We start from the raw sequence: 16183 nt of genomic DNA on the forward strand, positions 1-16183 counted from the left end.
CCCGCTGCAATGTGTAAAAAGTCTGTATCTGTATGAATGTGTAAAGAAAGTGTTCTTCCACCTCCTCCTCACAACATCTGACTACCCGGCATAATTGGTGTCTGCTCCATTTTCATTTTTTATGGTACAGTACGGTTATTTTATGCTGCGGAACGAATTATATGTTTTAACATGTATTTCTATGGGAAAATGCGTTTCGTATAACGGACGTTTCACTTAACGGACGTGCACCTGGAACGGATTAAGTACGTTGTACGAGGCACCACTGTATATGTATGTATGCTGAAAAAATTGCGCATTTTCAATATTTTGCAAACAGTATGCATTTTAGCTTTACATTTTTAAAGTTAAACAAGAAATTTCAATTTTAATAATAGAAAGATAGTTCATAATATCTTCAATAAAAACATGTCAATAATATTAAATGTGATTCTGATTATCCTAATGTAAATTATCAATGTTTTATAAATATAGATATTTTACCATTTAAAATTAAAAATTAGAATTTCTTAAAATATTTTTTTAAATTGTAATTAATCATTCAAATTAATAATCTATTTCAGATTAAGAACAAATTCTGTAGTTATTCATAAAATGTTTATTACTTTGTTATCCTTCTTTAATTAAAAATGCAAAAGTTGAAATGATCTGAATTGTTATCAGAAAAATGTTTATGTTAGAAGCTAGAATTTTATCAGTCCATCTCATAAATGGTCTATAGCAGTTTTTCTCAACTGCTAATCCTTACACTGGCACATAGCCTTGGAAAATTTCTAATGTTTATGAAAATTACAACTCAAAGAAATTGTTTAATAAAATAAGATAATTTAGATGAAAATAGACATTTTATGATAAACAGATATTTTTACTGTTAAAATGATGCAAGAAATTGATTACCTGATGGTCTTGATCAAACTCTTCTAATCATTTCTTTAGCTTTAAAAATCAAAAAATTGTTCAATGAGAAATAACTATAAGGATCATTCAATAGATAAGATAGCTTTCTGTGGTATAATAAGCATCAAAATGCACTCAAATATTTAAGAAGCCAGAAAAAACACTTCAACAGCTGAAATCTTTCACCTATTGTACGATTTTTTTTTTCTGGCTTCTTATATATTTAAATATATTTTCATCAACATACTAATTATTATTGATTTAACAATCATACTAATTACTCTTTGTAGCAATAATGTTTGTTGAATTATTTATTTTAAAAATTCTATTTTTCATTTTGCTACTAAAGTTTTTTAATTCTTTTAATGAATAAAAAATTTATGTAAAAAAATTATGCTTTTTATTGGTTCCTGATAGAAAATTTAAATTATCCACTAATGCTTAATTAATTAATAAAGATCTGCCTGAGTTTGTGTTTTTTCATAAGTTTTAATTCAACAGAAAATATTTAAATTTAAAAATTTTTTAAAAACCAATGCTTCAAATAATAAAATATAAACCAACTGCTTAATTGAAGAACTAGGAGGAGGGAAAAAATATCTAGCTTTTCTGTATTATGCTTCTATAACATGATATTTATTTAATAAATAATTATTTAAATAATTTTTAATTTATTATTTTTGATATATTTCTGTCAATGTTTCATATTCTTAAAAAAGTTTAAATTTTTTTATGACACTTGAAGACGGCTGATTAGTTAAAAATGTTTATGCTTGTTCTTCATTCCCTCTAATGCTTAAATTAAGCAATCAGTTTAAATTTAGATATTTCATTTTTCTAAGTAAAATTTTATTGTGTATATTAGAACTAAAAAATTTTACTCATCTAATTTAGATAATATGTATATTCTCTAAATCAATGATGAGCAACCTTTTCAGGATGCAAGTGCTAAGTGAACTTTGTAAGTTTTCAGTATGCCACATATAATTTTTTCTACAAAGCTGCAGGCAGACTTTCAAACCTGCTGAGTCCAGCATCTTCAATAATCACAGTACACTAGGCTATGCTAATGCACAGTTCACAGTATATGCTAATGATGTGCAAACTAGTAATATATAGTATATTCTCATGTTTTTATTGATCAAGTTTAGTTTCAATGTTCATCATCAACAAATATTAATTTATTTATGGTTGTGTAATATAAAGATATGCAACTCATTGCTAGATTTTTTTAAATTACATTCAAAAGTAATTTTTTAAAATTATTCAGTCTTTTTTAAAAATTTTCTCAATGTCAAAGGTGCAATATCAAATTTCCCTGAGCTTGGCAGGCGTTTTTATCTAAATGTACTTAAATCAATAATTTTTTGATAATTGCCTCCATGTGCTTAATATTTATTATATGTTCTTTTACATTTCAATGAATAACTTTATTTAAATTTATAAATCTCAAATTACAACATAAGAAATTTAAATAACCTCAAAGAAACTTTAAATTGTTCTATTTTGGAATACAGCATAACTTCTTCTAATTGGAATGGCTTCTAACCTGAATAAAGTCTATAAATCAAGCTGAAAACTTTCATTAGAACTATAAAGTGCTGGAAACATATAAAAAGGTGTTTGTTATATATAATGTATTAATTTGGTATAAATTTCAAAATAATTTCTGATAAATGTATTTGAAAGAAATAGTTTCACAATTTTAATAAAATATATAAAATTTAAAATGACTACAATTATGATTACTATTTGAATCACAGTTTTGTTAATTTATTGGTTAATTACTAATATGGAGTGACATTTAAATTAAAAAATAGTCTAAATTCAAACAGAAAACATTATTATAATTTGTTGTTATCTACTTGATCAGTAAAATATAAATAAGAACTTGCATTTAATTAAATTTTAAAATATTCTTAAAATTTTAAACACATTTTTTATATAACTTTTATATTATTATTAACTTTCATAAATGGTTGTCTCCTGATGCTGTAAGATAGTCTACCGAAAGAATACATTGGATTAATCCAATGTATTCTTTCAGTAGACTATCTTACAGCATCAAGTTAATGAATTCTTTTATTATATTTTTACATATGCATTTCGAACTAGTTTCATATTTCCAGTTCCTCTTCAGTGCTCTATAAATTACAATTATAGATATTAAGTTGACAAAAATTTATACAGATTAAAAATTAACAAAGTATTTAGATGTTAAGTAACACAACATAAATTATTTTAAGGATTTTAAGGATACCTTTAAGGATTTTACACATTTCTTTTTATCCTCAGTTGGATTGTTATGAATCGCAGTATGACTTAACAATTGCTATAATCAATAATAACACAATCGTAAAAATCTTAAAATTTAGTGACACACAAGTAGTTTAAAACCTATATAAAGTTTTCAAAGAAAGAATACATCGGATTAAAGAGACAACCATTCACAAACAATTATACAGCTATAACCAGTAAATTTAACTTTCATAAGTTAATAATAATTCAGAAAATTTAAAATTTTCATTTAATTTATTCATAATTTCAGAATTTACAAATCAAACTGAAAGAAAATCATTTTACTGTTTAACTAAAATATATCTAAGACAACTAAACCTCGAAAAACTTTTAATATGCAGCTGTTTTATTATCTATTTGAATGCTTTCAGTCATTTTTAATGACTTTTTCAAGAACAAAAATTGAATGCTTCCAATCTGTATACAATGAAATTTGTTTTGGAATGTTTTTAAATTTGAACTTTCTAGTGCACAATCTCATAAATATACAATTACAATATATATGCTATAATATCATGTACAAACATACACATAAAGTAGATACAAACATAATAAATGAATAATAATAAATAAATACATAAATAAAGTAACATAACTGAAAATATAAAAAGGCCACAATTGTGTCAATTTTGCCTTACTAATATATTTATATTATGCCCGTTCTCCATGCCACTGAGATTTTACTTGATTCTCTTCTACTTAATACGCAATAATAACATGTACAAACATACCTTATGTGCATGTTTGTACATGTTATTATAGCATATATATTGTAATTTTATATTTATGAGAGTGTGCACTAGAAAGTTCAAATTTAAAAACATTCCAAAACAAATTTCATTGTATACAAATTTATGTATGTTTCTTTACGAGCTTTGTAAAGAAACATACATAAAAATAACTTTGAATATTCTTTACTTTATAAATCTTAAAACAATGTCAAATAGCTCCCTACTAGTGGCTAATGGATAGAATCATTATAAGTGTTATACAATATTTTGGTGTGTAGCATTTACGAGCTAAACTGCCAGATGTTGGTGCTCTGTAAAGTGCAAGCATAAATGCCTGTAATCTGGTTGCTTTACACAATTCAGATATTTTTACCATAGAAGCTGTCCCATATTTATATTTTAGAAAATACAAGGGAAGCAGCATTTCCACAGCTTCCATGGACAGCACACCACCGCTGTAATCAACTTTACAATAAAAATGCTTCAAATATTTTTAAAACACTATGTAATAAAAAAATGGCAGTTTCATTTTAAAAGTCAAATAACTAATTTTAAAAATCATTTACATTATTTCATTTACTGTTTATAGAAAAGCATAACTTGCATCTAGAGAAGCAAATACAAACTCTGAATTGATTAATTTTGATAGCTACAATCTTAAATTTTCCAAATAAATCATTTTTTAATATATAAACATCTCAAAACTGATAATTATGTTAAAGCCAAGCAATTGCCAAATTAATAAATATTAATTTAATTATATTAAATTTAATAAGAAATGGCACGTAATGCCTATCTCTAGTGCCAAATTACTATTTAATTATTAATAGTAGCTGTATTGTAGCCTGAGTTAATACAGCAATTATTTACTTTCATTTTTTTTAAATAAAAATTTAAAATTTACTTATATAATAACCACCAATGCATAAAAAAAAACTAAACTAGGTAGGTTACATGTAAATAAGCTACTTTTTAACTGAAGTACCAGAAGAAAAGACAAATATGCAAATATGTTTAGCTAATTTGCCATCTGCCTAAAGATGGAAAATTAGATAAACACATTTACAATTTGTTTTTCTTTCTAGTGCTTCAAATTAAAACATTTTATATGCATGCACACATACATGCATTAAAAACTATAAACTTTTTCAAAGAAGCTTGTCATAGTCACTGTAAAAGAATGAAGTAATACTAATAATAATGAACTATTAAATTGATTTAATAAGTGAACACCATATAATTTGTGAGGAAATTTCTTAAAAAACAGATATTCTATATTTTGTATGAAAAACATCAAGCAAAAATAATATATTTCAGTTCTATGGGTTTTATTATAACATAGCTAATAAAATTATCTTGAATTTTCCTTTGGTTTTGAGAAATAACTTCTTGTTTTTTGCACCAAACAATAAAGAACAAGACCTTTATTTTTAAATGAAAGATTAAAAAATATAACATTTTGAACCTCTGATAAATGAACATTTTAAATGAAAAAAAAAAACTAATGCTGCCACTAGGATATCTTGCGCCTGCACCCAAGTCCTATTTTTTGCAGCCTTTACAAAGTGCAAATATACCACAAATTCTTACTTTTTGATTGCCATCAAAACCCTTTTGAAATGAGTTTGGATGATATAAACGTCTGGCAATATTGTTATTTACTAGTCCGTGCAAGTTTATTCTTCTCTGGAAAAGAAATTCACCATCAGGAACATTTTTCATATGTTTATCATGCAATACTATATAGCCATGTTAATACACTGTATTATGTAAGAATTAACACTTAGACCATTGGAGTTTAAATTTTTCTTTTACAACATAATATTTTGTTCCATTTTTGTCATTTCATAATTCAAATCGGGCACTAAATTAGGAATGTCTTTTAGCATCCCCCTTGACAATGGCACCCATATGTGTGCACACCCTGCCAGGTCCACTTGCAATGGCCCTGAAAAGAACCATGCATTGTAAATAAACTGACCAGACATCCTCCTTTCAGAAAACAGTCTTACTATGAAAATGTTTGAAAATGTTTAATGTCCTATCTTTTGTGAGTGTGGCAGGATGCTTAAATGTCCTCCTTTGTACAATGTAAACTTAAACTTTTCCACAAAATGATGGGAGACTATTTCCTACCTTTATCACTCATCTATGCAAGTACCATTCATGTTGTATTTGAACATATGATGAAACAATTGTCAAAAATGGAAAAAATGTCATGATATAAGTACAATTAAAATATAAGATAAGAATTTTCTCATATTTTTTTTTTAACACGTTGGCAAAAATCTTCTATTCTTTAAGAAAACAGGAAAACAGAAAAGTTGACAACTGTAATCAAACATAACTGGTAGTATAAAATACCGTGTAAGTATCATTTAGTTTGTAAAAACAAACTTTTTAATTAATACTTTCCAATAGCTCATCAAACAGGTGATTATTATTATGAAAATTATTAACAGATGAAAATTATTATGTGAAAACAATTTTTAATGTGAAGTATTACTATATTCAATTAAAATAAATGTTAAATTAATTTTTCTATAAAATTTAAACCTGTTTTTTTATTTATTTTTTGAATAATAATATTCATCTATAAAAACAAAATTATTAAATAACTTAAAATGTATTAATCAATGAATAAATAGAAAAATCAGCTGCAAATTTATGGTAATCCATAGTAATTCTAAAAGTTTTTTATGGCAACCCTGATTCAGTACTGTACATGTTTTCTCTCTTCATTTTCTTTTCTATCATTAAACTATTTGGTAGTTAGAATATGGTTGGCACATGTAATCTCAAATCTGTTGTCATCAAAAGTATTGAATGTTTTTTTTTTTTGCACTACACAAGAAAAAACAAGACCTTTATTTTTAAATGAAAGATAAGAAAAAAAAGAACATTTTGATCCTTTGATAAATGAAGACATGTATTCATATATTCTGTAATATAATAATAATGCAATTGCAGCATTACATTACAGTCAATGAATATCTGATGTAATGCAAATAAAATTTTATTAATTTTTGCATTTTTAATACCATAATTAAGTTGATATATTTCAAGTAATGCCAACAAAAGAAAAATACAGTGAACTTAATCATAAGTTACTGACTTTCAGTATCCTTTTAATGTTATGATTTAAATCTGAAGTTTTTAAATAATAAATACTTTAAATTAAATTATTATATTTTTGTAAGGTGTAAAAGACAATTACTTTTCAGAAACAATTGCTTTATTGAAGTACAATATTTGACAGTACAAAACATTGAAGCATTTTTTGACTTTTACAGTCCAATCTCAGATATTAAGGCTTCATTACTTCTAAACTGTCCCTAAGAAATGCCCTAAATTAGAATGAAGAACTTTAGAACAAGAATGTTAGAACATTTGAAAAATGTTCTAACATTCTTGGTTCTAATTTCTTTAAGCATTTTTTAGAAACAATTTAAAAGTAACAGAACATTAATCCCTGAGGTTACAATGTAGTAAATCCAAAATAAATCCAAAAGTGTTTGGATTTTTTTTTGTAGTGTCAAATATTTACTTCAATAAAGCAGCTGTTTCTGATTTGTTATCAAAAACTTTTGGAGTGTTAAAGAAGACAACTACTTACAAAATTCAAACAAAACTTGGTTAATGTAAAACCATTTACACAAATAGCTCCTTGTCCAAATAATAGGACCCAACTCTCAAGTGTTTCCTAAAAATGGGCCTTTGAAAATTGAATGTTTAGCTAATTTATAAGGCTTTGGAAGTTTCATGTTTCCTTAGAGCAGCAATCTAAATGGCCAAGAAGCCAAGTGCTGGAGGAACGTGACATAACTTAGATTCAAAACTTTGTAATTTCAGTTTTATTTTATTTTTTTATGTGTAACATTATTATCTTATCACTAGCATTATGATTACATGTTAGCTATCATTACATGTTTAAAGCTTATAAAAAATAAATTAAAGCAAATGTGAAACGTTTAAATTAAAAATACATATACTGTGTCACCATGAACTAATAAGATTTGTATTTTACTGTGCATGGACAAAAAAGACAAATCTGTTATGAAAATAGCATAGACAAGCAGCATGATCAAGCAATCTTGGGGTAGCATAGCCAAAGCATTTTTTTGTTTTGTTTTTCTATTATTAAGACTCTGAACCATTTCCTCATTGCACTCATGTTTGTTACACTTGAAATATAACAATACCATCATATCTAAAAATAAATATGAAGAAATAAAAATTTTATTTAATGACATGAAAGAAATGTTGTTTTCATTAAACAGGAAATGACATCACAGTCTTGCCCTCCTCCCCTTGGATTAAATAAAAGACTCCACAAATTATAATTGTAAAAGTGATTCAGATGTTTTCTTCACCCTCAACCATGGAGTGTTGTGTGTTAAAAAATCCCAAAAATTAAATAATTAAAAAAAATTTATTGATGTAATTATTTGTTTCCAAGCTTTGTACCCAAGGAAAATTTCTGCATATGTTCATGGACACAGTATATGCATTTTTCATTCCAACTTTTCACATCCACTTTAATTTGTTTTATAAGCTTTAAATGTGAATAATAGCAGTAATAATAATACTAATGATACGATAAAATATTAAATAATTATGTTACACATCAATAAAAATAACTGAAACAGCAAAATTTCATATCACTCCAACAAGTACCATCTTGTCCATAAAACTATCACCATTCCAAGGAAACATGAAACTTTCAAAGCCTTATAGGCCAAACACTAAATTTTCAGAGACCTGTTTTTAGAAAATTCTTGAAAATTGGGTCTTATTATTTGGACAAGGAGCTGCCTGTGTTAACAGCAACATGTTCATCAAGTTTCATTCAAATTGGAGACACTAACATCTGACTTTCTCTTTGTTAGTAGTAGATTTGAACTATCACTTATGATGATACTGATCTAATTTGGACAATTTAAATTATTAGTCTATAAAAAGTGATTTTTCCAGAAATTACCCTCATGTCTTTATATAAGTAAAATAAAAATATCTTCACAGTTTATTGAGATTTTTATCAATTACATATTGTATTTATAAATATTAAATTTTTTTTTAAAAAATAAAGTTATTTTATAAAAGATTTTCTGTAATTTAGTTTTTTTGTAAAATTTTTCAAATACAGTGAAATAATATTTTTTCTTTGTCTGAAAATGTCAAGAATAAAAGTGAATAAAATATCTTGGCAAACTGTATTATATTATAAAATCTCACTAATATTGGAAGACACTTTTATTTTACTTATCTGATTTATTATATACCAATAATTTTAGTTTATCATTTTGATAGAAACAATGAAGCTTTAGATTCCTCATCTCTTTAAGAAGTACAATAATGATTAAAATAGACTAATATATTTTGGTTCAATGTCATGACTGGGTGAATTCACAGACACTTGGCATTTTTCATCATCACCTTTTTATTTCAGAACTTTATTTGTCGAAATCAGGGCTGTGGATTCAGAGTCGGGAGGAATTTCTGGCCAGAGGAGTCAGAGTCGGAAAAAATATGTCGACTCCAACTTTCGCATTTTAAATTTACTTTAGTTTTTTTATCTAAATGAAAAAAAATTTATTACAGTAGAGCGTCGATTTTCCGAAAGTCAATCATCTGAAAGATTTCCAGTCAGCAAATTTAAATTTTCGCCAGTGCTGTGGAGCTTCAATCTTTGGCTATGTCTTGGGCTACTCAAATATTTTACATTTTTGATTTAACATCTGAAGTATAATTTTTTATTGTTTTTATATTATAATTCATACTGTATAAGCATTTTTAAATCACTTATATAAGATGAAATACTGTGTTATAAAATCTTGTTAATATGAAGTTTAAGAGTTTAAAAAATCCTGACTTCAAGTTATAGTTTAGAGTTAACAGGTTTAATTCTTGATTTTCTCAAATTTTTCTGTGGCTGCAAGTTTCCTGTCGTTGAGCTATTTCTTGAGAATTTGTTTACAGAATGATTACAAAATTATTTATATTATATGGTACTTTTGAGTGCATTGTCAAGATGCTCTCTTGGAATGCCAATAACATACTATATCAGTAAAAGGATATCTTCACAAGATTTTAATAGCATGGTGTTGTGTTCAGTATTGAACTATAGTGTTTATGTTCATTTTCTCTAATATTCCATATGAATACTGATGATTAAGATCACAAATCTGTTAAAGGACTGAGGGTATACAGGAAAATAGGTTTTAGTTAAAAGTAATTGCAATCTTGACAATGAGACCCATATTATATGAAAAACCTTATATACTGTGCCTGGGACTGGTAGAGAGCTTAGAGCTAACACAGTTCAATTTAGTGATGTTTTTTCCTAGTATAGAATAGTCTATTTATGCAAATATAATTACTTATCTGTTCATTACAAAGAACAATTTAATATAGTCTGTTTACAGATGATATTTGTAGTAAATAATGCATGTACCAGGAAAAATATAAATATAAAATTTTCTAGTACTATATATTGGGTGTAATTTATTTTACATTGCCATTTTGTTTTGTTGTCAGGCAATCTTGATGCAAAGCATCAACGTCATTTCCTTGTGTCATGATTCTTGAAATGGAGAAATGTGCAGCCATTATGTTTTGTTTCAAACTTGAAAAAGCTGTCACAAACCTTTCATCTATTAAAGCAAGCTTACAGGAATGATTATGCTGGGATATACACAGGTCTTTTAATGGTTTTGATAGTTCTATGAAGGCATCAATTCAAGGCAATCCAAAACAGTGTTGCACAATAACAAGCAGTACCAATGAGAATGTTGACAAAAAATAACACAAACACACCTTTCATAGCAAGCAATAACTTTAATCACAGAACAAATGTTTTCAGTCCAATTTACAGTCTGCTTCAGGTTAAAGCCACTCCAAAGATAAAAGAACTATGTTCTGTTCTAAAGTGGAACAATTCAAATATTCTGTGGTATTTAAAATTTGTATGTTGCAATACAGTATTAAAAAATTAAAAATTACATTGAATAATTATATAAATTAAATTATAATAAATGTATATAAATTATATAAAGCTTAACCACAAAGAAGTGGACAGTTTAGGATAGCTGTTAGAAATAAGGTTAGAGAGTAAAGCTTGCCAAATTTGTACTATGTTAGGGCTTTCTCTATTCTTAATGAAAAACCTTTTGATTACCACCTTAGATGTTGATGGCTTCTATTCTTAATTTTTTTACTTCAGGCTTATGAAATAAACTGAAAATGTTTGTTTGTCCATATAATGAATAAACCTCTTGCTGGAAAAGTGTGAAAGATATTGATTTGAAGTTATTGGTTCCAGCTTCAATAAATAATACCGTATTTACTTGCATATAAGACAAGGTTTTATTTATTTTTCACTGCTTCAAAATCCTAGGCCATCCTATATGCATGAGCGAAAGATTCTTTGTGTTTTTGCAATAAGTGAACCATGTATTTGCATTTTTACCGGATGCTCACCCTCTGGTGTTTAAAAACAAAAGTATTTATCTGGGTCATTTGAATTTTTCTTGTGTATTGTCAGGAGTAAAGATGAATAGGAAAAGCAAAGCTTTTGAATTGAATTCCAAATTGAAATTCCAAAATCACACGGGAGCCTGATATAACTTTTAATACAAAACGACTACTAATCCAAACACTGTGTTGAGTAACAATAATCCACAAAACCTTTTTATAACAGTGTTGTGTCCTATAACAATCTTCACGAACGTTTTCGACCTCCACCGAGGTCTGCTTCAGGTGGTGACTAAACGGTGTCTCCTCTTGACCGTTGGAACGATGACGCCCGAGATGTAAATAATGTGCGTATCGCATTTCATCCCTCCGCTTGTCCCAGTTCGAATTCTTCGAATAAGTATCTCCACGCCTGCGTGATCGTTTCACCATCTTTAAAGTTGATGCAGGTGCCCCCAATGTTGGCTTTATAAATCTCTCAGGCCTCCAGGTGACAGATGTGATCAATATGAAACATCTGTCTGATTACTTTGGTGTTTTGGAAGTTTGCCCGAACTTCAGGGTCGATAACGTAGGCCGTTAAGGTGGTGGTGTGCCTGTTATTTTTAATATCCAATTGATGCTCACATAACCGTTTTTGTGTTGAGCGAATAGTGGAGCCAATGTAAACTAAGTCTCTATGGAATCTATCTTTCCTGATGGGAATAGAGTATACTCCTGGAACCCTGTTGAGATCTATCGCGTACTTGGCATTGCGCAGCAGGTCGTAAATAGTGCCGGTTCTCTTGTACACAATCTTTGTGCGATTACGGCAAGCAATCTCCGTGTATAGGGNTACAGTAGAACCTCGATTATCCGGACTAATTGGGGATGAAGGTAGTCTGGATAAGAAAAAATTCGGATAATCGAAACAAATACTTTAATTTGTCTTTTAATGATAATACAACACGTTTACTTTTCAATGACATATCGGTAATATTAAAAGTAAATGCTGTATTTAAACCATGATCAAATTTTCAAGAAACAAACATTCATATTGAATTTGGACTACTACTGACTAACGCTGACAGACTACCTATTGTTTAAAAGGCCCTCTGGTAGTGCAAGAAGATGGATTTTATAAAATAAAAAGCAGTTAAAACTGTATTTTTATGAATAAAAATTTGACAAACTATTTATTGTTTTATGATGAGTAAAATTTTTTCGTTGCATTTGCGGCTTTTAAGTAATGCATAAACCTTCGAGGCACAAGGCCCTTCGGACCGCGAGGCATAGGCAGTGGCCCACGTCGTCCATACCCTACCTCGCCCTTGGTCATAAAAATGATGTAATTTGAATATAAATTATTTATAAATACGTATGTCAAGTTATATTTTTATTACGACATAAAATATATTTAAGAGTTTACGACCACTGTGCTGGGTGAAACATTGTTGAAACAAAAAAAGTTATGCATTCCATCACGTACATAAACAATGTTGTAATTTAATTATTATGCCTTTTTTGTCCTTTTTAACTATTTATAATTTATTTTGTATACTAGTACTTTCTATATATTAACAGGACTTATTATACTGGAATCCATATTATAACTATATATTCCAGTATTATAAGTCCTGTTAATATATAGAAAGTACTAGTATACAAAATAAATTATAAATGTTGTAATTTGCCAAGTGCAAATCAGCAAATTCGTAAAATTTTTGTTTATTTTGAACAATCCGGATAATAGAGATCTGGATAATCGAGGTTCTATTGTACTTTGTATTTTTTATCTATTAATAAATGAAAAATAAAAATTGTTTAATAAANATATATGTAGATGTAGAATTTTATCACCTACTTTCTCCTCTTATTAAATATTTGTTAAAAATTAATTTTTTTATACAAATAAATATTAATGTAAGTTAAATATTAAAAATACTAACTACGAGAGCAGTTTTTTCCAAGTTTCGATGGTCCATACAACAAAGACAAGTGTAAATAACAAAATGAATTTATTACCAAAAGTTAGGTACGAACATTGTTATTTTTCGACATAATCACCGTGAAGATGGAGACATTTGTCATATCTGTGGACGAGCTTTTCCATCCCCTTGTCATATAATGTTGCCACCAGTGATTTGAGATGACCTTAACAACGTTGTTTTGAAGATCGTCATTAATAATTAATTCATTAGTCTCAAACCACTGCCCTGCTAGCCATGTTTTCAGTTCAGGAAAGAGGTGGAAGTCTTCAACTCCTTTAAACACCCAGCGTATAGCCCTGATTTAGTGCCAAGCAACTTCCACCTCTTTCCTGAACAGGAAAAGTGGCTAGGAGAGCAGAGGTTTGAGACTAATGACAATCTTCAAAACAAAATTAGGGTCCATCTCGAGTCATTGACGGCAACATTCTATGACAAGGGGATGGAAAAGTTTGTCCACAGATATAACAAATTCCTCAATCTTCACAGTGATTATGTTGAAAAATAAATATGTCTGTACTTAACTTTTGGTAATAAATTCATTTTGTTATTTACACTTGTCTTTTTTTTTTATGGACTATCGGAGCTTGAAAAACAGCCTACGTATAAAAGAATTTGGGTAAATGCCCGGAGCTTCTTTTAGAGTTCAGAGTAGGATACTATGAGTGCCTCTGCCCCCATAAAATGACTTGGTATTTAATTTTGCCGAAGTCAGAAGTTGGAGTCGGCCTACTATAATTATCAGGAGTAGGAGTCGGAGTAAAGTGTTTTTTTACTGACTCCACAGCCCTAGTCAAGTAACGTTTCAGGCTTTAGTCACTCTTCGGTTGGCTGCATGAATGGCAACAAATCCATCACATTTATCAGAACTCATGTTTAAGAAAATATTCAAATCAGAAATGTAGTAAACACAATACAATTGTTATATAAAGCATAATATAAATATTGATTATTGGAAAGAAAACATGTATGGTGCCACCATTAAACTAGTTTTTTCAAAACATTCAAATGTTTTCTTAAACATGAGTTCTGATAAATACGATGGATTCTTTGCCATTCATGCAGCTGACCGAAGAGGAGCTAAGCCCCGAAACGTGTCTCGACAAATAAAGTTCTGAAATAAAAAGTTGATGATGAAAATCGCCAAGTGTTTATCAATTCACCCAGTCGTGACATTGAACCAAACAATAAAAAGAAGACTCGTTTCGACACACATAACAAGACTACTATAATTATACTATCAACTTTACTGAAGTGTAAAAATTCGAAATATAAGAAAAGGCCTACTAAGAAAATGTAAAAGAATTGAAAACCCAGAAAAAATTTATTAAATGGCTTTTTTTTTAATTTTAAATATTTTGAATAATAGTTGGCTATCTGGCCATTCCATTGTGAGTCTCGCCACAACCCCAAAAAAGTGAATCTTGTCATTGAAAAAAGTTCTCACACAAAAAAATAATTTTAAAAAATTTATTGAATTTTCTAATGCAATTATTAAGTTCAATATTTTAATTATGTTATAAAGAGATTTACAAAAAATCTATAAGTTTAAAATTATATCACAAAACTCTCAATTAAATTATTCATAATCTTGTAAGAAAATTTGCTTGTACTGGTTTGGAATACACTTAACATCTTACTCTACAATAGTTTGTTTTAATACATTGCTTCTGATATAATCTAATATGACACTGAAAATATTGTTGTTATTATTAAATATGAAATACATGAAATTAAAGGAACTGACAAACAGAAATATAAATTTCTATAAAATATCATGTGTTTCTTATATCTGTAATTTGTTAAATTACTGAGAATAAAAAAATATTATAAAAGAAATAAATAAACAACTAGGCTATCTGAATAAATAGTTACAGTAGAACCTCGATTATCCGGACTAATTGGGGATGAAGGTAGTCTGGATAAGAAAAAATTCGGATAATCGAAACAAATACTTTAATTTGTCTTTTAATGATAATACAACACGTTTACTTTTCAATGACATATCGGTAATATTAAAAGTAAATGCTGTATTTAAACCATGATCAAATTTTCAAGAAACAAACATTCATATTGAATTTGGACTACTACTGACTAACGCTGACAGACTACCTATTGTTTAAAAGGCCCTCTGGTAGTGCAAGAAGATGGATTTTATAAAATAAAAAGCAGTTAAAACTGTATTTTTATGAATAAAAATTTGACAAACTATTTATTGTTTTATGATGAGTAAAATTTTTTCGTTGCATTTGCGGCTTTTAAGTAATGCATAAACCTTCGAGGCACAAGGCCCTTCGGACCGCGAGGCATAGGCAGTGGCCCACGTCGTCCATACCCTACCTCGCCCTTGGTCATAAAAATGATGTAATTTGAATATAAATTATTTATAAATACGTATGTCAAGTTATATTTTTATTACGACATAAAATATATTTAAGAGTTTACGACCACTGTGCTGGGTGAAACATTGTTGAAACAAAAAAAGTTATGCATTCCATCACGTACATAAACAATGTTGTAATTTAATTATTATGCCTTTTTTGTCCTTTTTAACTATTTATAATTTATTTTGTATACTAGTACTTTCTATATATTAACAGGACTTATTATACTGGAATCCATATTATAACTATATATTCCAGTATTATAAGTCCTGTTAATATATAGAAAGTACTAGTATACAAAATAAATTATAAATGTTGTAATTTGCCAAGTGCAAATCAGCAAATTCGTAAAATTTTTGTTTATTTTGAACAATCCGGATAATCGAAAATCCGGATAATGGAGGTCCGGATAATGGAGGTTCTACTGTATATA

The 16183-nt window shown here is 28.0% G+C and overlaps 1 long non-coding RNA gene across 1 annotated transcript in view; it reads right to left on the reverse strand.

The window, feature by feature from the left end:
• The window catches only part of LOC111618576, a 25389-nt gene that overhangs the window by 6538 nt on the left and 2668 nt on the right, over window positions 1-16183 (reverse strand). The window contains exon 3 of the long non-coding RNA XR_002755593.1: window positions 898-936. This is a non-coding gene — a long non-coding RNA (uncharacterized LOC111618576). The remainder of the gene's footprint in view (window positions 1-897; window positions 937-16183) is intronic.

This window comes from Centruroides sculpturatus, unplaced genomic scaffold, assembly GCF_000671375.1.
Source record: "Centruroides sculpturatus isolate CEXI.00-Female unplaced genomic scaffold, Cexi_2.0 scaffold42, whole genome shotgun sequence".
NCBI classification, from domain to species: Eukaryota; Metazoa; Arthropoda; class Arachnida; order Scorpiones; family Buthidae; genus Centruroides; species Centruroides sculpturatus.